Source organism: Schistocerca cancellata, chromosome 3 (assembly GCF_023864275.1).
Source record: "Schistocerca cancellata isolate TAMUIC-IGC-003103 chromosome 3, iqSchCanc2.1, whole genome shotgun sequence".
Lineage (NCBI taxonomy): Eukaryota > Metazoa > Arthropoda > Insecta > Orthoptera > Acrididae > Schistocerca > Schistocerca cancellata.
In genome coordinates, this window is record NC_064628.1 from 747,572,885 (window position 1) to 747,598,634 (window position 25,750).

Here is a 25,750-nt window from a genome sequence, read left to right on the forward strand (position 1 = left end):
CGGGAAACATTGTTTCTTAAACGTCTCAGTGGACGTTTTAATTAGTCTAAACTTGGCCTCTTGGTCACCACGGGACCGATACATGGGGGTTGTTCTATATTCTTAGGTTCATTAATTAAAGTCGGTTCTTGAAACTTACTAACTAAGCTTCCTCAATGTACACTATGTGATCAAAAGTATCCGGACACCTGGGTGAAAATGACTCACTAGTTCGTGGCGCCCTCCATCGGTAACGCTGGAATTCAGTATGGTGTTTGCCCACCCTTAGCCTTGATGACAGCTTCCACTCTCGCAGGCATGCGTTCAATCAGGTGCTGGAAGTTCAAATGGCTCTGAGCACTATGGGACTTAACATCTTAGGTCATCAGTACCCTAGACTTAGAACTACTTAAACCCAACTAACCTAAGGACATCACACACATCCATGCCCGAGGCAGAATTCGAACCTGCGACCGCAGCAGCAGCGCGGTTCCGGACTGAAGCGCCTACAACCGCTCGGCCACAACGGCCGGCAGGTGCTGGAAGGTTTCTTGGGAAATAGCTGCCCATTCTTCACGATGTGCTGCACTGAGGAGAGGTATCGATGTCGGTCGGTGAGGCCTGGCACGAAGTCGGCATTCCAAAACATCCCAAAGGTGTTCTATAGGATTCAGGTCAGGACACTGTGCAGACAGTCCATTACAGCAATGTTATTGTCGTGTAACCACTCCGTCAAAGGCAGTGCGTTATGAACAGATGCTAGATCGTGTTGAAAGATGCAGTCGCCATCCTCGAATTGTTCTTCAACAGTGGGAAGCAAGAAGGTGCTTAAAACATCAATGTAGGCCTGTGCTGTAATAGTGCCACGCAAAACAACAAGTGATGCAAATCCCTCCATGAAAAACACGACCACACCATAACACCACCGCCTCCGAAATTTACTGTTGGCATTACACACACTGGCAGATGACGTTCACCGGGCATTCGCCATACCCACACCCTGCCATCGTATCGCCACATTGTGTACCGTGATTCGTCACTCCACACAACGTGTTCAATCGTCTATTGTTTACGCTTCTTACACCAAGCGAGGCGTCGTTTGGCATTTACGGGCGTGATGCGTGGCTTATGAGCAGCTGTTTGACCATGAAATCCAAGGTTTCTCACCTCCCGCCTAACTGTCATAGTACTTGCAGTGGATCCTGATGCAGTCCGGAATTCCTTTGTGATGGTCTGGATAGATGTCTCCCTATTACACACTACGACCCGCTTCAACTGTCGGCAGTCTCTGTCAGTCAACATGCTGGGTCGGCCCGTGCGCTTTTGTGCTGTACGTGTTCCTTCCTTCCACAGGTCACACCAAAACCCTGTTATGAAAATAGAAGTAATCCCCTGAATTGGAGACATTTATCACTGAGGTCGATTTGCAGTAGCATTTTTGAACATATACTGCGTTCGAATATTATGAATTACTTCGAGGAAAACGATCTCTCGACAACCAGTAGCCGGCCGCGGTGGTCTAGCGGTTCTGGCGCTGCAGTCCGGAACCGCGGGACTGCTACGGTCGCAGGTTCGAATCCTGCCTCGGGCATGGGTGTGTGTGATGTCCTTAGGTTAGTTAGGTGTAAGTAGTCCTAAGTTCTAGGGGACTTATGACCTAAGATGTTGAGTCCCATAGTGCTCAGAGCCATTTGAACCATTTGACAACCAGTAGCACGGATACAGAAAATTGTGAAACACAATTAGATCTTTATTCTCAAGAAGTAATGAGTGCTATGGACCAGGGATTCGTTCCACATTTGTAGATTTCTAATAGGTTTTCCATATTGTTCCTTAGGAGTGGCTTCTAACAAAATTGCGTCCCTGTGGAGCATCGTCACAGTTATGCAACTGGATTCGTGATTTCCTGTCAGAAAGCTCACAGTTCGTAGTAACTGACGTAGGGTCACTGACTAAAATAAAATTGCTATCTAGCTTCCCCCCAAGGAAGTGCTGTAGCAACTCTGCTGTTTTTAATCTAGGAGATTAGGAGACCATCTCAGCAGGGATCTTAGATTTTTTGCAAGTGGTATTGTCGTTTATCGTCTAGGAAAATCGTCGGATTCCATTCCAGAGTGACTCCGTCTAAATATTGTACCTGTTGCAACTAGTATACGCAACTAAATGGCAGAGTTAAATTTTTCGTTATGGTTTGAAACTGGCCTTGGGCGTTTAATGGTTCATGTAATAGCTGAAACTGGTTTGTTTTGCATGTCCCAAGAAGTTGTTTACTGTACAGTTTGATGTTCTTGTATCTGGTCTGTTACTGTGTTGATCAATATATAGTTTTACGTGCCCAGTCTTTCCTTAATTATATATTGTTCTGACTTTTATTTCTCTAAGGCAATATTATTGATAAAATGTTGATTATTCTTGTAATTTTGATGGAGTTAATTTTCTTAAAGCCTGCAATTTTTATTTCAATTAGTCGTGCTTAAGGGGTTGGTTCCCTGTGGTAAATGAATTTGACTTGTTTTTTGTAAAATGAAAAAAAATTGATGTACAGTTTTATTCTGAGCATAAGCCAACCTGTGAACCTTGATTATGATGTTATTAATTAGAGTCATATTACGTAGTCTTGAGATTAATAAAGTGAATTCTGGGTTAATTGATGGTTTAAAATAACCTTCTGTAACTTGATTAATTGTTTAATTAAAATTGTTAAGGCTTTCGTGGCCACTTGTTGACAAACTGCCTATTGGCTTCTGTCTCGGGTTCTTCGGCCGACGTTCATCTAATGATTTTACTGACGTATCGCCAGCACGAGTGGCTGGCATTGTCAAATCTTCACCCTCCATTGCCGGTGGCGAACTGGAGCCGAGCTCGCGGCCGCAGACTATATGTACCTAGCTCGCCAACGTCCGAGGGCTTCTCCGCGATAATTTCCGGTGCGGTTCTCCTGTTGCTCGTAACGCGAGCAGGACGAATATGTGAGCCGCAGCACCTCAGACGCGAAATGCAACCCCTGGAAAGTGTTCTGAGGAGCAATGGGTACTCCACAAATTATATTAGAAGTGTAACAGAAATAAACACTCGGCGAAGTAAGGAATCAGAAAAAGAAATGTCGGGCACGGCCCTTCTGCCATACATTCCCAGAGTGAAGGTCAGAATCGGCCGTATATTGCGCAAACATGGCGTAAAGACGATTTTCAAACCGACACGGAAGATCAAAGAGTGTCTTAGATCGGCAAAGGAGAAAAGGGCCCCACTTGCAATGTCGGGAATATACCGTATACCATGCACGTGCGGAAAAGTTTATGTCGGAATGACTGGACGATCAATCAACACCAGGAGCAAAGAACATAAGCGACATTGCAAGTTGGGGCAGGTGGAGAAATCGGCCGTGGCAGAGCACGCACTGAGTGAGACCGACCACGTAATAAAATTCGCCGACACGGAAGTTCTGGCTGAATGGTTTCAAATGGCCCTGAGCACAATGGGACCTAACACCTAAGGTCATCAGTCCCCTAGAACTTAGAACTACTTAAACCTAACTAACCTAAGGAGATCACACACATCCATGCCCGAGGCAGGATTCGAACCTGCGACCGTAGGTCGTGCGGTTCCAGACTGAAGCGCCTAAAACCGCTCGGTCACACAGGCCGGCAAGTTCTGGCTGTAGAGAAGCACTATCACACGCGCTTGTTCAGAGAAGCTGTAGAAATACAAAAACACGCGAACAGTTTGAACAAGAAAGAGGAAAGCCTTAAGGTAAACGGATCCTGGCTGCCCGTACTGCAGCGAACGACCGTCGCAGGTAGCAAGAGGAGAACCGCACCGGAAATGACCGCGGAGAAGCCCTCGGACGTTGGCGCGCCAGGTACATACAGTATGCGGCTGCGAGCTCGGCTCCGGTTCACCACCGGTAATGGAGGGTGAAGCTTTGACAATGCCAGCCACTCGTGCTGGCGAAACGTCAGTAAAATCATTAGATGAACGTCGGCCGAAGAACGCGAGACAGAAGCCAACAGGCAGTTTGTTTAATTAAATGTTGTTTCCTCAATGGTTGTGCAATGGTTGTGTTTGAAATTAATGCGTTTTCCTATAAATTTCTCAGGGGGGGGGGGGGGGGGCAGATGGCTCATTTCATACTTTACACTCATAGTGCAGTTTAACTTTTCTATTCAATTTTCCTATAGGTGACATCTTTCTTTCTCCTAGTCATGCATTTTTCAAATGCCTTGAGTTTATCTTCTAGCCACTCCTGCTTATCTCTCGCTCCGTAGCTCAGTGATTAGCGTCTCTGACAGCAATATGGAGAACCCGGATTCGACTCCGAGTATTGCTAGGGAGGACTGGAATGGAGTGCACTCAGATTCGTGACGCCAGTTGAGGAGCCACTTGAATGGGAAGTAGCGGCTCCAGAGACTAGACAGCGACAAGCGCCATGAGAGCCATGGGCTGACCGCAGGCCCCTCCCCTATGCATTCAATGACGCTGCTGTCAGAGGGGGTCACGGTGGCCGGTCGGTCCCGATTGACTCGTCTGACAAAGAACTCGGAGCTCTGCTTTTATTTTCATTCATGCTTAGCCATTTTGCATTTTCTGTCAATCTCATTTTTTACATGTTTGTATTCCCTTTCATCCGCTTCGTATGCTACATTATTATATTTTCTTCTTTCGATAATTAAATCCAATTTCACCTGACTCACCCAAAGGTTTCCATTAGGACTCGTCTTTTTAACTGTTTGATCCTCTGCTACCTTTACTATATCACTTTCAAAGCTACCCATTCGCCTTCCTCCAACTGCAGTCGATCGTTGCATAATGCTCCCTCTGAAATTCTCAATAACTTCTGGTTCTTTCAACATATCCGAGTCCTATCTCCTTAGTATTCTGACCTTAATGTATTGGTTATGCACTGCAGATTGAAACCTAAACAAATTGCGAGTCCACATGTGCCCCCGGAAATGTCTTGAAGTTTAAAATTTATTTTCAAAATCTGTGATTTCCTGTTATGTCATTTCCAGAGCTCTAGAGCCCAACTGGCTTAGCTAATATCGAGGCCACCAGAGAGCGCCACCGTGACATCATCCAAGATGCCGCATTTTGACGGGAAGTTTGAATTTTGGCGGGAACAAGGTCAATTGGGCTACCTCCACTAACCTAATACCCCTCCCCCAGGAAATAGTGGGAAGTTCTAATTCCAACATGATAATTCGTCGCAGCATGAAAAATGGTGGCAAAAATTCACTTGTCTTTATTATTTAACCAATTTCAAGCAGATGTGTTCGCCACTGAGTCTGGACTGCAAATGGCTTAGTTGATATCGTCGCCACCAGAGAACACCACCGTGATTCAGATCATGATGCAAGTGCCGTTATTCAAGATGACTGCACCCAGTGTATCCACCACGTGGCTTGGTACACAGAGGACACTGTCCTGACGTCGCTGAGTACCGTTATCCAAGATGGCGACAATTTTTTTTTTTTTTCGCCACTAAGATGTCCGGAATTGGCGGTGCACATTCAGTCTTTGCTGAGTTGTCATTGTCAAACCATGTTCGATCATCGAGATGAATGTGAAGGATAGAGCAGCTTTCAATAGCTGCATTACATGTAGACATTCGAGGGAAGACTGTAGCCACAGTTCACTACACCACGTTTGGAAGAATATGATAGTGGAGGAGTGTAGGAGGAATAAGTACAAGAATTCTGTTCAGCAGATTTCGGCAATGCAGAGGGATGGAGCCAGGATGCATATCGTAACCAGCACATGCGCAAACTGCCGAAATATTCATCATGAAGCATTCACTCTCCCAAAACGGAAGAGTCGTCCAACTGATGTCAATTCAAATGGTTCAAATGGCTCTGAGCACTATGGGACTAAACATCTGTGGTCATCAGTCCCCTAGAACTTAGAACTACTTAAACCTATCTAACCTAAGGACGTCACACACATCCATGCCCGAGGCAGGATTCGTACCTACGACCGTAGCGCCGGCCGCGGTGGTCTCGCGGTTCTAGGCGCGCAGTCAGGAACTGTGCGACTGCTACGGTCGCAGGTTCGAATCCTGCCTCGGGCATGGATGTGTGTGATGTCCTTAGGTTAGTTAGGTTTAAGTAGTTATAAGTTCTAGGGAACTGATGACCACAGCTGTTAAGTCCCATAGTGCTCAGAGCCATTTGAACCATTTTTGCGACCGTAGCAGTCGCGCGGTTCCGGACTGAGCGCCTAGAACCGCTAGACCATCGCGGCCGGCGATGTCAATTCACTTCGGTCTAAGCATATTCGTATACTCCGTATATACACTCCTGGAAATGGAAAAAAGAACACATTGACACCGGTGTGTCAGACCCACCATACTTGCTCCGGACGCTGCGAGAGGGCTGTACAAGCAATGATCACACGCACGGCACAGCGGACACACCAGGAACCGCGGTGTTGGCCGTCGAATGGCGCTAGCTGCGCAGCATTTGTGCACCGCCGCCGTCAGTGTCAGCCAGTTTGCCGTGGCATACGGAGCTCCATCGCAGTCTTTAACACTGGTAGCATGCCGCGACAGCGTGGACGTGAACCGTATGTGCAGTTGACGGACTTTGAGCGAGGGCGTATAGTGGGCATGCGGGAGGCCGGGTGGACGTACCGCCGAATTGCTCAACACGTGGGGCGTGAGGTCTCCACAGTACATCGATGTTGTCGCCAGTGGTCGGTGGAAGGTGCACGTGCCCGTCGACCTGGGACCGGACCGCAGCGACGCACGGATGCACGCCAAGACCGTAGGATCCTACGCAGTGCCGTAGGGGACCGCACCGTCACTTCCCAGCAAATTAGGGACACTGTTGCTCCTGGGGTATCGGCGAGGACCATTCGCAACCGTCTCCATGAAGCTGGGCTACGGTCCCGCACACCGTTAGGCCGTCTTCCGCTCACGCCCCAACATCGTGCAGCCCGCCTCCAGTGGTGTCGCGACAGGCGTGAATGGAGGGACGAATGGAGACGTGTCGTCTTCAGCGATGAGAGTCGCTTCTGCCTTGGTGGCAATGATGGTCGTATGCGTGTTTGGCGCCGTGCAGGTGAGCGCCACAATCAGGACTGCATACGACCGAGGCACACAGGGCCAACACCCCTCATCATGGTGTGGGGAGCGATCTCCTACACTGGCCGTACACCACTGGTGATCGTCGAGGGGACACTGAATAGTGCACGGTACATCCAAACCGTCATCGAACCCATCGTTCTACCATTCCTAGACCGGCAAGGGAACTTGCTGTTTCAACAGGACAATGCACGTCCGCATGTATCCCGTGCCACCCAACGTGCTCTATAAGGTGTAAGTCAACTACCCTGGCCAGCAAGATCTCCGGATCTGTCCCCCATTGAGCATGTTTGGGACTGGATGAAGCGTCGTCTCACGCGGTCTGCACGTCCAGCACGAACGCTGGTCCAACTGAGGCGCCAGGTGGAAATGGCATGGCAAGCCGTTCCACAGGACTACACCCAGCTTCTCTACGATCGTCTCCATGGGAGAATAGCAGCCTGCATTGCTGCGAAAGGTGGATATACACTGTACTAGTGCCGACATTGTGCATGCTCTGTTGCCTGTGTCTATGTGCCTGTGGTTCTGTCAGTGTGATCATGTGATGTATCTGACCCCAGGAATGTGTCAATAAAGTTTCCCCTTCCTGGGACAATGAATTCACGGTGTTCTTATTTCAATTTCCAGGAGTGTACTATTGAAGATCAGCTGCTCCCCCCCCCCCCCCCGCCTCCCCCCACCTACCCTCGTGGCCGTGTCGAATGTGTTCAGTCGATGAGTTATTGGTGTTTGAGCGGGATGAGTTTAACAGCTATGTTGTTTGCAAGCATACAGTCGAGGACTGCCGCCATAGCCTCCTGCATGCAGTATGGAAACGTGCATTAGTGCTCGAACATATGGAAAGGAAGAATATGGTCCTGCAAATAAATAAGTTGCAGTGAGATGCTTTAAAGATGCGTTACCCATATCATGGAAACACCTGCTATTGTTGAAACTGTCTGCCTTTTTTAAAAGCACCATATAAGCTCCCAGCCCACAAGAGAGGACTGCCTCCGATCCAGCAGACTGAAGAACTGATCTAGTTCACGAACTCACCGCTAGAGGGCGCTTCGATAGGTCATGTGATCACACGATTCAGCCAATATGAACACGGCATCATAATGACGTAGGTGGGTGGTATATAAGGAGCGCTCAGCAGCTGCTCAATCTTTGTTCAGGTCAGTCAGTCTGTCAAGTTGAAATGTCAGTCACCACAGCAGCAGCAGCAGCAGAATAGGAGGAGGAAGCAGCAGAAAAGTATGTAACTACTTCGCAAAATTACTATTATTATTATTATTATTATTTCTGTAACAGCAGCATATTACGCTTATGAATATTCTTCTTTGTCTGCTAGCTTCACCCGTGACGTCAGCATCAGCAGGTTCCAACCTGTCAGGGCCCGCACACGTGGTGACCTCGGACTCTTCCACGCAGCATCCTGTAGTACAGCTTCTCAGCATGCTGGAGCAGGATACCGAAGTTCTAATGTCAGTGCCAGAGACTGCGTTTGAGGCGGCTTCACAGTACTAAACTCTTTCATACGCACTGTCCATTGATCATCACACAAGAGACATACAACCATCACTGCAAGAACAGCAGGTTAACTGCGCTAGTGTGGATGTTGTGGCTGAGAAGATACCGACCTCCAGTGCACCACAGCCTTTACTGTTTGCCTCATGCTATGTGTTAACAGTTAGTGGTTCAAAGCATCTTCGTGTAGGACTTGAATTTTCACAAGACGGTAGCCTGTAAAATGTGTTAGTGCTCGAAAATGTACCCAAAAATATTACAGTTGGGTTTTCTGACTACGAGTGGGATAAACTCTGTCGTCTAAAAACATATATCAAGAAGTATATGACTACCGAATACGCTCCATCCCACTCCTAGCAGGTCATGTACTGCGGCAGTCTAACTGTGAGTATTCAATCAATGTATGACGATGCTACACTAAGAATTAAAAGTGCTGAGGGTCATAGTATTTTTATGTAGTACTCGAATATTGATAACTTATTCAATCTAGGCATGGCAGTAACTAGTACAATAGAGAGACTAAACAGATGGCGTCCATATGTTGAAGCTGTATACAGTGACATCATTAACTGGCTTCACACACGTAGCATTAACATAGAAGATATAGATCACTGTTTTAGTACCTGTATAACTGCAGTGCTGAAGTCTTGTGCTATTCCTCGAATAGGTGTTGAAAATGTTGAACTCAAATTTATTGATGGAATACCAGACTATTATAATGCGCCTATAACATTACGAGATATATGTGCTGAATTTGAGGATTATAAGAAACAGCTATTTTCGAAATACTGTACTTCTGCTGCACCATTTAAAAGAGAATGAACTTATTGTTTTCCATGCTGATCATAATTGTATATCTTGAATAAATAAATATATTTATAATATTAAATTTCTCTTTGTCTTTTTTATTTCTCCAGACAAAAATGTCACATACCTTAATGCACTTTAGCATATGTTTACGTACGTTAATGTATGTGGCACTCTTCCCTTTAAATATACGACTTGGAGTCCATTCTATCGTGTAGCCGTTGTAGCTCAGTTGGTAAGGTGACTGCGCTATAGTGGCTACACACACATATTATTTATCATACAAAAGCCTATTTGCACGCCAGCACCTAGCACAGTAAGTATCATCGAAGGCTGGGTGAAGCACCCTCGCCGCAAAGACTTTGTTGTAGACCAATAAGGAGAATGGAGCACTCCTTCCCGACAGCATACGAACGATAATTGTAGGTCCTTCCAACTGTGGTAAGACAAATGTCCTCATGACTCTGTTAACGCACATAGACGGAGTCCATTTCGAGCACCTTTTCGTCTTCTCCAAAACACTCTTTCAACCTAAGTACCAGTTACTGCAGAAAATATTAGATGGGGTAGATGGTGTAACGTACAGAGCATTCAGTGAAAGCGACGACATCCCCAGACCTGAAGAGGGAAAGCCTAACACTGTCTTCATATCTGACGATGTGACTGTTGAAAAGCAGGATCAAATTCATAGATATTTCTGCTTTGATCGTCATATGGGTGTTGACGTGTTTTATCTGAGTCAGACATATTCCAGGATCCATAATGCCAACCTCATTGTAGCCTTCAAACAAGACAATCAATTTAAAACACATTTACCAGGCTCATGTAGGGACCGACATGTCATACAATGAATTTGTAAATATATGTGCTGATTGTTGGAACCACTCACAATACGGGTTTCTAGTTATTGATAAGAGTCGGAAATTGAATGACGGTAGGTATAGCCGGAACTTTCAGGAGTTTCCCCATATATAAACGTACAAAATAGCTGAGTGCGTCAGTAGATACTGTTGAGGACTGACAAGGCAGCCAGTCCACAGTGACGCGTAACCGAAATGCACGCTTTACTCACGCCGGCTGGCGTGAGGTCTGAAACAGGATCCGTGATGAATGCTATAAAGAAAAGTACGTAGCTGATGTTATACTTAACTTTAATTCATCCTTGTGGTACATCGCTATTGTTAATACAAGTGAGACTCTCTAAATATGGTTAATGGCGCCTTGCTAGGTCGTAGCCATGGGCTTAGCTGAAGGCTATTCTGTCTCTCGGCAAATGAGAGAAAGGCTTCGTCAGTGTAGTCGCTAGCAAAGTCGTCGTACAACTGGGGCGAGTGCTAGTACGTCTCTCTAGACCTGCCGTGTGGTGGCGATCGGTCTGCAAATACTGACTGTGGCGACACGCGGGTCCGACATGTACTAATGGACCGCGGCCGATTTAAAGCTACCACCTAGCAAGTGTGGTGTCTGGCGGTGACACCACAGATACTACACCATGGACAAATTCGCACCCCTGGCGGACGCTCAGTCTGAGAGGTTAGCTGTGCATAGACAGAATGCTCCCATGTATATCGATATGAAATTTAAGAATCTTGAGGCAAGACTCGGTAAGGGAATTAAAGGACATTCAGAAACTTCTAGCGCTTAACCAAAATCGGCTAGAGAATAGAATTAGCGCAATTGAGGGGAAGATAGAAGCTGAGGTTGTTGTTATTGAAGAAGGAGGTGTAGGAAACAAGAATAAGAAGAACAACAACAAAGCATAAATAAAAACACGTGATTAGTATGCTCTGAGATGTCGACAAAGCATAAAGTCATTCAGGCGCGCAAAGTAGTTCGAAAGAAATTACGTTTGTTGAGGTTGGGACATATGGATCGCGAGCAAACACTAAGAGAAACTTTTAAACCTGTTACCGAATCTATCAGTAAGATGGCTTCACGTGATAGTGATCCAATCGCAGAACTCACCAACTAGTATGGGGAGGGTAAGATAGATAGAAGATTTGGTGTCAGCTGGGAGAGACCATACATGCTAGGCTCTCAAACAGTAAGTTTACCCGATAGCACAATACGCATCGGGGATACAGAGTTTAAAAGAACACCTGGCTTAATGAATCTAATCTTCCTAAGTCCCTCAAAATCTTTAAACACTCTACCGATGATCCCAAAGTGTATGGCGAAATACCATTGACTGAGCTGTATAAAAATCCTGACGGAACATTGAGAAACCCGCAAAACTCTAAATACACAACCATTATACAACTTAAAAGCATTGGTGAGGGTGTAGACTTTCAGCATAAAGGTGTGAGCAATCAACTCCCGCAGTATATATATTACGATGAGCCGGATGAACTAATAGACAGACTACGACTGTTGATGGCTTCTGCTGCTGCGGACAATACAGCTCATTCGAATGATGCTGTTTCGATAATCTCTGAGCTTCGAGAGAGAGGTTGCATGGGGGCTTATTTAAATAATAAAATGCAAATGCAAATAATTTTAGTAGCTGTAAGTCCGATTACGCAAGTCTCGTAAACGGCTGGCCCTGACTAGTATTAGTACGCAATCTGACTGCTTAGAATGACAACAAATAATGAAAAGAAAATTTCAGTTAATACAATTAATTAATTAAGTCCCCAGCAACTATAAAACCTACGAAACCAAAGCACAAGTATAACTGTTCTGTGTGTGGGAGTGTGACTCAACGTACACATCTGGCACGGTTCTTCTTCAACAAGACAAGAAATTTCAAATACCATTTATACTGACGTGATAGAAAAAAAAATAATTGCTCAAGAAACCCAGAATTACACTCTAATACAAGAACACACGCCAGATGCTTTGTTGACTGAACCTGTCATGACACACTTTTCAGGACACTAAAAGAATAAAAGAAAATAGTTTTCATTACCTCCATATATATTGACGAAATGCACTCTGACCATTACAATATCTCCATTAGAACAACATCTGCTATCTCTCCCATCAAACCACTGCATAAAACATGGAACAACACTCTCCACTACCACATCTCACTCTAACTTCAGATACAAGCAGTGTCCACCACAACTTCTCGGCAAGAACTGCTTGCCACTACGTCTCAATAATCACTGCCAGTGGAGGCGGCGGAACAATACTCTCTGGCGCGATTTCTGGCGCTGTGGCTCAGTGTAGCCACCTTTCATATGCCCTTCCTCCACGGGCTAGAATTTGATGGTATTTTTGCCAGCATTGGTGGTGAAAATACCACCAAATTCGTCAAAAAAAATACAGACAAAAATAAAAGATAATATTAATACGTAAGTATCATATAACTAGATAAAATTTTGGTTTTGCACTGACCTTACAATAGCCTAATATATAAAATACAGTAAGGAATACAAATTCTTTCATACATATGACTTTACATAATAGTTTACAGAAATATCATGTGGTTAAACAATTCAATCGATAGCGTCAGCAATGACGAATATGAGCAGGTAAGAGTCTTATAACTTTTCACAAACAGTAATACACAAAAAATCAGTTTATACAAATATTCACATAAAATGTTTTCATAACAAGTGGTTGACAGTTCCAGCAGTAGCACCCAGCACTGTTGAATAGGTGCTGCAGCAACAAGTGACATCATCTCAGTAGAAGCAGTTCATCAGTGGCAACCAGCATTGTGGAACAGGTGCAGACTCCAACAGGTGACATCATTTCAGTAGAAGCAGTCCATCAATGGCACCCAGCAATGTTGAGTAGGTGCAGACACCATCAGGTGACATCATTTCAGTAGAAGCAGTCCATCAATGGCACCCAGCAATGTTGAGTAGGTGCAGACTCCAACAGGTGACATCATTTCAGTAGAAGCAGTCCATCAGTGGCACCCAGCATTGTGGAACAGGTGCAGACTCCAACAGGTGACATCATTTCAGTAGAAGCAGTCCATCAGTGGCACCCAGTAATGTTGAGTAGGTGCAGACTCCAACAGGTGACATCATTTCAGTAGAAGAAGTTCATCAGTGGCACCCAGCATTGTGGAGTAGGTTCAGACTCCAACAGGTGACATCATTTCAGTAGAAGCAGTCCATCAATGGCACCCAGCAATGTTGAGTAGGTGCAGACACCATCAAGTGACATTATGTCAGAAGAAGCAGTTCCATCAGTGGCACCCAGTAATGTTGAACAGGTGCAGACAGCAACAAGTGACATCATTTCAGTAGAAGCAGTCCATCAGTGGCACCCAGCAATGTTGAACAGGTGCTACAGCAACAAGTGACACCATTTCAGTAGAATCAGTTCATCAGTGGCACCCAGCATTGTGGAGTAGGTTCAGACTCCAACAGGTGACATCATTTCAGTAGAAGCAGTTCCACCAGTGGCACCCAGCAATGTTGAACAGGTGCAGACACCAACAAGTGACATTATTTCAATAGATGCAGTCCATCAGTGGCACCCAGTAATGTTGAACAGGTGCAGACACCAACAAGTGACATCATCTCAGTAGAAACAGTCCATCAGTGGCACCCAACAATGTTGAACAGGTGCTACAGCAACAAGTGACATTATTTCAATAGATGCAGTCTTCAGTGGCACCCAGCAATGTTGAGCAGGTGCAGACATCAGTCCATAATATTCACTATCGCTAATCACACTGTTGATCAGAGTTTATCAGCAGAAATGAAACATGTCCTAGTGGCACCAATCACGTAGAAAAAGTGCAAGTAACAGTCCATAATATTCACTATCACTAATTACACAGTTCATCAGCAGTAATTAAACATTTCCAGGTGGCACCCATTATGTTGAACAAGTGCAGGTAACAGTCCATAATATTCACTATCACTAATCAGACAGTTCATCAGCAGAAATTAAACATTTCTAAGTGTCACACATCAATTTGAACAGGTGCAGGTGTGAACAACAGTTTGAATGCACACACAATTGCTTTTACAAAATTATTATCAATGCTCTTACACTAAACATACAAATCATAACAAACACACAAATGATGTCAGATAATTGTCATATTAACTATTACAAGTACACAAACATCAGTAAACCAATAATATTTATGGGTGTCAGTGCAAGCCACTACAAACAAATAAAATAATATTTAGGAGATAGGTGGGTAGGATTAGGAAAGGAAAACACACTCACTCATCTTTCATCCACATTAAGTACTACTGTGTAATTGAATAGTGTTAAATGTGTAATTGCAATTCTGTCAAAATTTGATGTTCATCATGTGTATCAAGTGGTAGTGGCAGCAATGTATAACAGTCAATAATAGTTAAGTCAACGTCATAGTCATCATGTGAAGACCAATGTTTGCCAAGCCAGATCAAAATGTACGGTTGCTGAACAACTGTCAGTGTGCCAAGATATGCAACTTCCTCTCTCCAAAAAAAAAAAAAAGTACATACTGCTTGGTAATTTAACAAAGTGTGTGTAGACAATCTTCCTTCCATTTTAGTGTTCTAGTCTACTATCTTCATCCTCCTTGTTCCATATAGACCAACAAAAAAAAAAAAATATGCACCTCACTTATTTTACCTCTTATACACTAAAACTCCAATCAACTTCATATAATCTCAATACCTCAATAATACCTCTTCAATACGTCGATACATATAAACCTTATTGCCAGTATCATTTCACTTCCATAACAACACTTTCCTCTAGTCAGTCTCCTCGAACAAATGCAGATAAAATCCTAATGCAAACCTCCTCATCCCATACAATCCGAAGACACACTGTCAACACACAACCTCTGTGTAATCCATCTGACCAAATCTTCCACTCATTATGAATTATATACAAAGAATGCATACATGACCTCTAACAGACTTAGTTCGAATAACTCTCAGTAATTAAGTACGATTACGGAGTGTGAATGATCCTAATATTTCACTGTGTGTACACCACTTCAAGAATTATGGCAAACAGAAGCAAACATGTGGAGTATTTCTTGTGTCAAGTGTCACTTCCTATTTCAATTGCTCACGAAAAATGCAGTGTAATAACTGTGTTGGTATGTCATGTCGTTAGCTTCCTTTCTATTAGCACAAATTTATACAGATTCCATAAAACCTCCAGCTCATGTGACTTCTATGACGTTTCTTGTACTAAAGTCGCTCGTCGAATTACTGCAGTTCATTTTCTTATGTTAAAATATAAGGCACTGAGCGTAAGCAAAACAAGCAACAGCGAGTAAATATACCAGTAGTGAACAGAATGTCAACAAGTGGATGCAGCACAATTTCTATAACGAGGCTTCGCCAAGCGAACAATCCGTAACGCATACCACATCGTAACCCACACTCCATGTCCGTACACTGTACATCAGCATTGCTATATACCAAATTAAAGTATAGTTATGACAACAAGCAGAAATGTGTAAATGTGCAATCCATACACATAGCAGTAAACATATATCTTATGTACTAAACAGGTCATTAGCATCGTATCTTAATAAGTAAACATGAAGGCGCAAGCAGATAAATCACAAAGTATAACTTACATACCTAACCACATCAGCACAATTAATCAGGTGACAATTATAATTTAAATAAATAGGCACAGCAGACACATAATTAAAAATATGACATCAGTGAAAAAGCAGTGCAGCCAAGCGATGCATAATATACACAAGTAACAATCCAGTTCATTAATAATCATTGTCAAAATCAGTTAACGTACGCAAGCACGTCGCTTCACAAGTAATTTCATTGAACATGTAATTAGCACAAAGTATGAATCACGTAATCGCGAGCAGCAAATTACGTCTAAAGTACGTACCTAAGTGGGAATATGTTACCTGAAAAATAGACTCAATTAATAATTACCTTTTTAGTTTATTACTTTCTTCTTCGAAATGACATTTTTCCTGAAATTTTCTCGATAGCAAGTCGTCTTAACGTCGGACACGCACAGAATTTACCTGAAGTTCTTAAATATTTTATAGAACCGTATCCTGAAAAATACTGTATGTTAATAACAGAATTCATCAAGTCACTATAGCTTTATACTGAATTTAGTCGGAGAAATTAGACTGTGTATTTATTTACGGCTGTCAGTGCATTCGCACTGAGCGCTCGATCAGCTGTAGGCGCGTGACGTAGGAAGTGATTGTTTGCGGTCAACGACTGCCTTGTGCGGCGCGCAGACTTCACTGTTGCTTTGAGTATGTGCCGCCGCGCCGCCAAAACACAGCGCGGTATCCTTGTACTCTCCGCATGTTTACATGTAGCTATTAGTTTCTCACAACTATGTCATTCTACAAAAATTTTTCAAAAGTATATCATTCCACAAAAATTTTAACGTTAGATATATGATGTATTCCCTTAGAGCGTCGTGATTTAAGAGTTTCTACTTCGACAGTGTTATCATGAATAATTTTGCGAATTCTATATGGACCGTTATAAAGCAGAAAAAATTTCCAACACAAGCCTTTTCCTTTGTGAGACAAACGATGAGCCTTAATTAACACCTTCTGACCAACTGACAAGATTTTTAAACGACCAGGACGCTTAGCTGATTTCTCTCTTCTAGCAGCCGCAGATGCAATATTTTGTAGAGCCAGGTTGACAACTTCAGAATGCCGCAGTTTCCGTGAAGGCGGAAAAGGAACGATTTCAGAAATGCGATTTGTCGGTGCTTTGTTTTTTAATATCAGTATAGGCGGTAAAGAAGTTGAGTCGTTAGGAAGTTCATTCAGAATGTTTTGAAAAATATGAAGATACTGATCCCACGTTCTGTGATTCTGATGACAATAAAGACGACACAATTTTTTGAGTTCCTTCATCCATCTCTCTGAAGCGTTAGATTAAGGGTGAAAAAGTGAAATGAAAATTGGTTTAATTTTACGACGCCGTAGAGTACGAAGCCAAATTTTAGAACGAAACTGTGATCCATTATCTGATATAACCTTATCAACATGACCCACTTCTTTAAGAAAATGGTTAATGAAAGCATTAGATACTGAACGAGCTGTTGCTTTGCGTAACGGTGTAAAACACACATATTTTGATGTCAACTCCACTGCTACGAAAATGTACGCAAAACCATTAGTAGATCGAACCACTGGACCGAACAAATCAACTGCAGCCATGTCCTTTAATTTTACTGGAATGATAGGAAACAACGGTGCTCTGTGAGAAACTGTCGGCGGCTTAGCCTTTTGACATAATTTGCATTTGGCAAGAACAAATCGAATACGTTTTTCCATATTACTGAAGTAACAATACTCTCGCAATTTATGAAAGCATTTTCTGGGACCAAAGTGTGCATAACTGAAATGCGTATACCAAATCAGCTTATTAACCCACTCATCAGGAATACAAACTAACCAAACAGAGTTGTCGACCGATTTTCGTTTAAAAAGAACTTTCCAGATAGATCGCAAAAACGAGGTGTGGCCAAATTGTCCAATCTAACAAAGCGTCTAAGAAAATTACAGACACCAAGGAAACTACGAACATCACGTTTTGTGGTAGGAACAGCATAATTACGAATAGCGTCTAATTTTTCTGGATCAGGAAGAATACCTTCTGTAGAAATAATGTGACCGAGAAATCTCACCTGAGAACGACCAAATTCAGATTTTTCTAAGTTCACTGTAATGCCAACTCTTGCAAAGATACGTAACAATGAATCCAAAATTTTGTTGTGCTCACTCCAAGAATTTTTAGCAATAAGAATGTCGTCGACATAAGAAGTAATATTGTCACGAAGATAAACAGGTAAAATTTCATTTAAACTACGAATGAATGCTGCTGAAAATACAGTAAGTCCAAACAGTAATTTCCAAAGTCACTTTTGGGTAAAATAGTCATATCCGGTTATTTTTTAGCGTCTCTCTAGATAGATTGATAGTCGAAGAGTTGTTTTGATAGATGCAAAGAATAGTAAAAGAGTAGGCAGCGGTACAGAAAACTAAAACAGAAATAGCACCACTACAGCTCGGGGCCCTATGCTCGCTACGGCACATATTCACTTAAGAGTAGTGAATCCCCTGAGGACTTTAATAGCTGCACATAAATTTCAGTTTGTGACTTAGTGGCAAATTTGGTGGAAGTGCGTACGTAAATTGATCTAACCATGAACATGGATGTATGTCATTCTTAGAATTGCGGAAGATCTTAAATTTCCGAACAGTCAAAAAGTGTTTATAGTCAAAGTTTTCGCCTCGTGGCGACAAAGACCTACCGCGTCTGTCCCAGTCCCAATGCCGATTATTGTCAAGTTCGCGCGCCTGGCGCTCTCTTGTTGCATCCCGTAAATGAAACAAATTATTTTCTTCAAAACCCGCTGCTATCGGTGATTCCAAATTTCTTCTACCGTCCTTTCCTACGATTTTGCTTTCAATTTGTTTGACTTGCTTTTCTAATGCCTCAGGTTCCTTTTTAACGCGTTCATTAAATTTTCCGTAATTTTCAACATGTTTATTTATGCTCTGGTACTCTTCGGTTTCCGCAAATGGCAATGGTGTTGTATCATCTGAATCTCTGTCCCCATTTAGACTAAGATTTGTCAATTTGTCTGAAATCTCCTCAACTCTTTCCGATAAATCACCTATTTGTTCTTTCTGTTTATTTACGTCTTCCGTAAGTGTCGCGACTCGCGTTTCGGTATTGTTACATTTAGTAGTTAACAGTTCACACTGTTGCGTTAAGTTATTTATTCTGTCATTTGGTACGGATTCCTCGATTCCTTCAATTATTTCTTCCTTATCGTGTGCACGTTGTAAATTTGATTCTGAAAATTTCTATACTATCACGCGATCTTTTTCTTCCTGTTCTCGATCCTCTTCCTCTTGTCTAATCTCTACTGCAAATAATCTATTATTGTGAGAATTCAAAATCGGTTGTACTTCTTCTCTGATTTCTTTCTTTAATTCCTCTTTCATGTTTTTGAAACATGTCCCTGTTCGTGAGCCTAACTGTGTTTCCATTGTTTCCATCTCGGTTTTACTTGTTCCTATTTGTGAGCCTAACCCTCTTATCATTGCTCTTAATTCAGATCCCAGTGAGTCTAACCGTGTTTCCATTGTTTCCCTATTTGTTTTTAATTCAGATCGTAACTGTGATCCCAAATTTAATATTGCACTCATCAACTGCTCCATATCAGTCGGTTCGAAATTCTTTTCGCCCCTAACATTTCCCACAAAACTAACTTCCTTCTGCATAGCTGTAAAGCTATCTGTGTTCGATACTATTCCAGAATCTTCTATCGTCAATCTCGTATTCTGTGAATTTTCTGAATGAGAAAAATTTTGAAATGGTTCCGGACTATTTTCCCGACTTATTAAATTGTTTTCAACTTCATTATTCATCACACTGTTCTCCTGTGTTGGCGAGTTCGCCATATCAACAATTTCGTCATTCTCACTATTCATCATTTTTGCCTTTTTCATTGATCGCGTATCATTTACAAAATATACAAAACTCTTCACTATATGAAAATTACACACAATGACACTTTATCATCAACAATATCATTCACACGAAATGTTTCCCTCAAACACGATTGACGAACAATTGAAATAATTGCACTAAATTGTCAAACGCGTATACAAGACAACAAAAAAAATAAATTTTGAAAAATACCATTAGAAGAATGACAATTACCAAATCTACACATGCAATATAGACTACAATTACTAAACTACAATTTACTACAACAATAGTACTGTCTACTATTTTTACAATCAGAAGATTCCAAGGGACGATCCTGGCAGGGTCGCCACGTGCATGGGGGCTTATTTAAATAATAAAATGCAAATGCAAATAATTTTAGTAGCTGTAAGTCCGATTACGCAAGTCTCGTAAACGGCTGGCCCTGACTAGTATTAGTACGCAATCTGACTGCTTAGAATGACAACAAAGAATGAAAAGAAAATTTCAGTTAATACAATTAATTAATTAAGTCCCCAGCAACTATAAAACCTACGAAACCAAAGCACAAGTATAACTGTTCTGTGTGTGGGAGTGTGACTCAACGTACATATCTGGCACGGTTCTTCTTCAACAAGACAAGAAATTTCAAATACCATTTATACTGACGTGATAGAAAAAAAAATAATTGCTCAAGAAACCCAGAATTACACTCTAATACAAGAACACACGCCAGATGCTTTGTTGACTGAACCTGTCATGACACACTTTTCAGGACACTAAAAGAATAAAAGAAAATAGTTTTCATTACCTCCATATATATTGACGAAATGCACTCTGACCATTACAATATCTCCATTAGAACAACATCTGCTATCTCTCCCATCAAACCACTGCATAAAACATGGAACAACACTCTCCACTACCACATCTCACTCTAACTTCAGATACAAGCAGTGTCCACCACAACTTCTCGGCAAGAACTGCTTACCACTACGTCTCAATAATCACTGCCAGTGGAGGCGGCGGAACAATACTCTCTGGCGCGATTTCTGGCGCTGTGGCTCAGTGTAGCCACCTTTCAAGGTATCATCGAATAAGTATGAAGACGGTAGTTCGAGAATTGCACAAGCCAGCACGCAAAACATACCCTCGCAGGCATGTTGTGATTAAAGGGCTGGATGACTTGGGGCAGGCCGATCTTGTAGATAAGAGACAATATTCACATGAGAATAATGGATTCAAATACATTTTAATGGTTATTGATACATACTCTAAATTCGCATGGGCGTTACCTGTCAAAACTAAAAGCGGTAGAGATGTTGCTGTAGTGTTTGAGCGTTTGCTGCAGACAGGAACGAATCGATGCCCGGACAACCTTCAAACCGATCATGGTGGTGAGTTTTACAATGAACATTTCAAGACTGTAATGGAGCGGTAAGCGGTACGGGGTACACCACTACTCCACGTTTACCCACTTGAAATCGTGGAGCGTTTGAACAGAATAGTCATAGCTCAAGTGTGGATGCGTTTTAATCTTCGCGATTCGTAGAAGTGGCTAGATATCATCCCACAGATAATTGCGGAGTATAATCGGACCAAACACAGTACGATAAAAATGAGACCGATCGATGTTCGCGATAATTCACTCATGGACACAGTATTATTTCCGCATTAAAATGCTGGACCCGCGCAAACAGAGGTTCAATGTAGGCGACTTAGTAGGTATTTCAAAACACAAGAGAGCGTTCGAGAAATCGTACTTACCAAACTGGTCGGCGGAGATATTCACAGTATACAAAGTGCAGAGAACGGACCCTAGGACATAAAGGATGGCAAGGGTGAAGAAATTGCAGGATGCTTTTACACGGAGGAATTGCAGAAGTGTTCTTAGCCAGATGTATTTCTCATCGAGCGCGTGATAAGACGTCGCGGGAATAGAGCGCTAGTTACATGGTTAGGATTTCCATCATCACAAAACAGGTAGATTGACGCTGACGAGTTAGTATATAACAGGGAGCGAAGACCTTTACCTCATCACTAGCGTACCATGCATGATAGGAGGCACATCATAATAAGAGGCGGAGGCGGTATTCTCGACAAATTGCCTGTTGAATTACACATTCCGGGATATAACTTCTGTGGGCATGGAACAAAGCTTCAGAAACACCTGGCACGCGGTGATAAAGGTATTAACCTACTAGACGAAGCCTGCCTTGAGCACGACCTCGCATACGCTGCAAATAAGGAACTCCCAGCACGTCACGTTGCTGATCGAATATTAGCCGATAAAGCTAAGCATATAAGACGAAGAAAAGACCTCGGAATAGGTCAGCGCGTTGCTGCATTCGTAGTTGATAAAACGCTGCATGGAAAAATTAAGTTGGACTTGGGGGGTGATGAATTTCAAACGAATTATGAAAGCAGCGTAAACAGCTTTGGGGGCGAAGAAGAACAAACCCGGTTGTATGAAAAACTGTATTCTCACTTCGATGTGTGCAGCAGCGAAACGTGTGTTGAAAGGGGGGGGGGGGGGGGGAAGAAGAACAAGAAGAAGAAGACTGCAAGTAAACCACCTAGGGTCCTACCACTGTATCTAACCTGTTTCTACGGGTTATTACGTTAAGATTCGGGTCGCCATCGACTCTAACCACACAACTAATCAAAGGTTTGGCCGAGTCGGAAAATAAATTAATCTGATCACAGACCAAATCTCATAAAAATGCATACGTCGTGATATCGCTCATAGGGGATGCGATGTAATTAATAGTATTACTCGTGCACTGTTCACGAGAATCAAACATTTCAAATAAAATAGGAAATGCATGAACACTGTGCATAAGATCTGCTCCCAGCAACACACCTGAAAATAAGACTTAATCTATAGCATTTGTTTTAAAGTAAAAGGGGAAACTAATCACTGGACCTGTGCGTAAGGAAATGCGTTGGATGTGCTAACGGGAAGGCTACGAGGTGAGTGTCTTAGGTGCAAAAACGTAACCTCGGAATACAAGAGAAAATTGTACTTAAAATCATTTATTCCTAAGATATGGATGTGAGGCATGCACACAATTCCGGATAACATTAATTCCTAAAACATTAAAGAAAATCATCGATACATTCACCGTTATAATCTACACCTAAAAGCACTGGTGTGAATCATTCATACAACTGCTGTTACCTGACAACTGATCGCAATAACTCGTGAAACGGTACACGTTTTGCAGTACACCCGCGTGACCACGTGGTTAGTGGAGACGCAATTTCTAGATATTGTGGCCAAATTGCAACAATATCACATCACGCAATCATGAACAGTTAACATTCTTTAAAACAAACATGAGATCGGACGGTTAGTGATGACGGTAGCCCAACAAACTCTAATGGTCTACCACGTGGTTGGCTCCCCACTGACGAAAGACACATAAAGCAAGGAAAATTTACGAGAAGGCAAAGCTATTAATATTTAGAAAAATAAAAGCGTATACAGGCACAACTGAAGGCAAACAGACATTCATACAGAAGCGAGTGCTCACTTCTTATCGACACCTTTGTGTGGCGCTCTTCCGGCGGATCCAAGTCTGCTACAGAAATTTACTAAAAGAAAAATCTGCCAAAGTTTTGCATTCCTTGCTGCGACAAGGCAAAGCAATCTTTCAGAGTTGAAAAGCGAGACCAAAAGCTAACAGCTTTCCTCTCGCCAAGTAACAACGCGCCACGCGGTCAGTCCAACTCACCCTTCTTCGACTGGAGCACAGCTGTGGACGCTTCCCGTACCGGCGGCATACTGCCCCCTTTTTCTTCTCCAGCCTCTTCCACGCTCCTCGTGGCCCGGAAAACCCAAAGATGCCATTTCCGCCACCAACCTAACGCAGGTGGATTTCTCACAAGTAGCGCAAACCTCTTTGCCTACTTGACCGCTACGAGAGTTGGCTATTCTGTACAACTGCTGCTGAATCTGTATGACTGTCGCACACTTTCTGCAGCAGACTACGCCGCCGTCTAGCAAAGTGACACACAACCACATTCATTCAATCACACCACTATGAGAGTAAAGAGAAAAGAGAAACAAGGAAAAGAAAGAGAAATGATAGTGAAAATGGGCTACCGGACTAATGAAAGGTGGCTACAGGACCCTTTCACCACAACCAAACACATCAGGTGGAATTATTCCGTTCCTCGTCCAGCCCTTGCAGCTCTGTCGGCGGTAGGTTCACTTACAGGTGGGGCTGCAGCCGTAGCCAAAACGGTCAAAAACGCACGGAGTGCACATGCGCAACTAGAGGAAGCCAGAAGACATAATCGGGCCATGGAAGCAGCAACTATCGGAAACGGTCTCTACTTGAAACCATACAGGAAAGGACTAGGTCTCTTCATAAATAAAAAAAAGTCCGTTAGTTATCGTACCTGATCGAGCGCTCACGAATAAAGATCTCGTTAATATTGTTAAAGAAAAACTTCACATTCCTGGATTCCGTGGCGTCTTTATGCGGGATACATTACCGAAGACCATGTGGCGGACTAATGAGTGTGGAATTGTAAATTTAGATGTTACTGGGAGTCCAGGGACCCACTGGGTGGCGTATGTTAAGAAAAGTGCAAATACAGTACAATATTTCGATTCATTTGGGGACTTACAGCCGCCTGAAGAATTACAACGCTACTTCACCAGCAAAAGACGTGTTTTCTACAATTTCCGGCGATATCAGGAGTTTAACACTTACCTGTGCCGGCATCTCTGTGTTATGTTCCTCATCACAGCCATGACAAATTAGCCTTCGCCTGCATCAGGCACGCTATATTTAGACCGAGTGGTGGGAAGTCTGGAAAGGGCGCTTTCACCTCTCCTCGTCAGAGCCGTTGTGAGAACATCCACACATATAAAAGAGTCATCACTGAACGCACACCCATCATGTGAGGTTTAAATGCAATGTCGTACACTCTGACTTTAAAAGAGCGAGGATCAGTATTACGTGCAAATTACTTTCCGCCGATTGATTTAAGTGCAGGGGCTCACAATGACTCAAATGGCTCTGAGCACTGTGGGACCTAACATCTGAGATCATCAGTTCAAAATGGTTCAAATGGCTCTGAGCACTATGGGACTCAACATCTTAGGTCATAAGTCCCCTAGGACTTAGAACTACTTAAACCTAACTAACCTAAGGACATCACACACACCCATGCCCGAGGCAGGATTCGAACCTGCGACCGTAGCAGTCCCGCGGTTCCGGACTGCAGCGCCAGAACCGCTAGACCACCGCGGCCGGCAGATCATCAGTCCCCTAGAACTTAGAACTACTTAAACCTAACTAACCTAAGGACATCACACACACCCATGCCCGAGGCAGGATTCGAACCTGCGACCGTAGCGGTCGCGCGGTTCCAGACTGTAGCGCTTAGAACCGCTCGGCCACTCCGGCCGGCTTAAGTGCAGGGGATTGGAGTATTGCGCTGATTGGTCTGGAGCCGTGCAACAGCATTCCAAATGTCACAAAGAGCAACAATAAACTGTACCTGGAAATTGACGGTCGGAAGGAGATTCTACAAATACAACTTGATGCATACGATATTGATGATTTAAACGAAGTCTTAAAACAGTCAGGAAAAGGTATTGAACTACACGCAAACATTAATACCCTTAAATCAGAAATACGGACAGAAAGTGCTACGATCGACTTTAGACAGAGAGATTCAATAGATCCACTGCTAAGTGTTTTGGTGAAAGACGCGAGTAAATTTTACGCATCGGATGAAGGTGTAGATATACTGCCAGTCAGCGCAATCCACGTTGAGTGCAATATTGCCACAAACTCATACCTCACTCAATTTACGGATTCTTCCCTACAGTCGGTACTAGGTATAAAATAGTTCAAGCCCCCACAAACGCTATGTATCTCCAGGTGACAGTTCAGACATTGGACTACCTAGAACTGCGTATTGTGGACCAGAATAATCAGCTTGTTAACTTTCGAGAAGAATAGATCATAGTACGCTT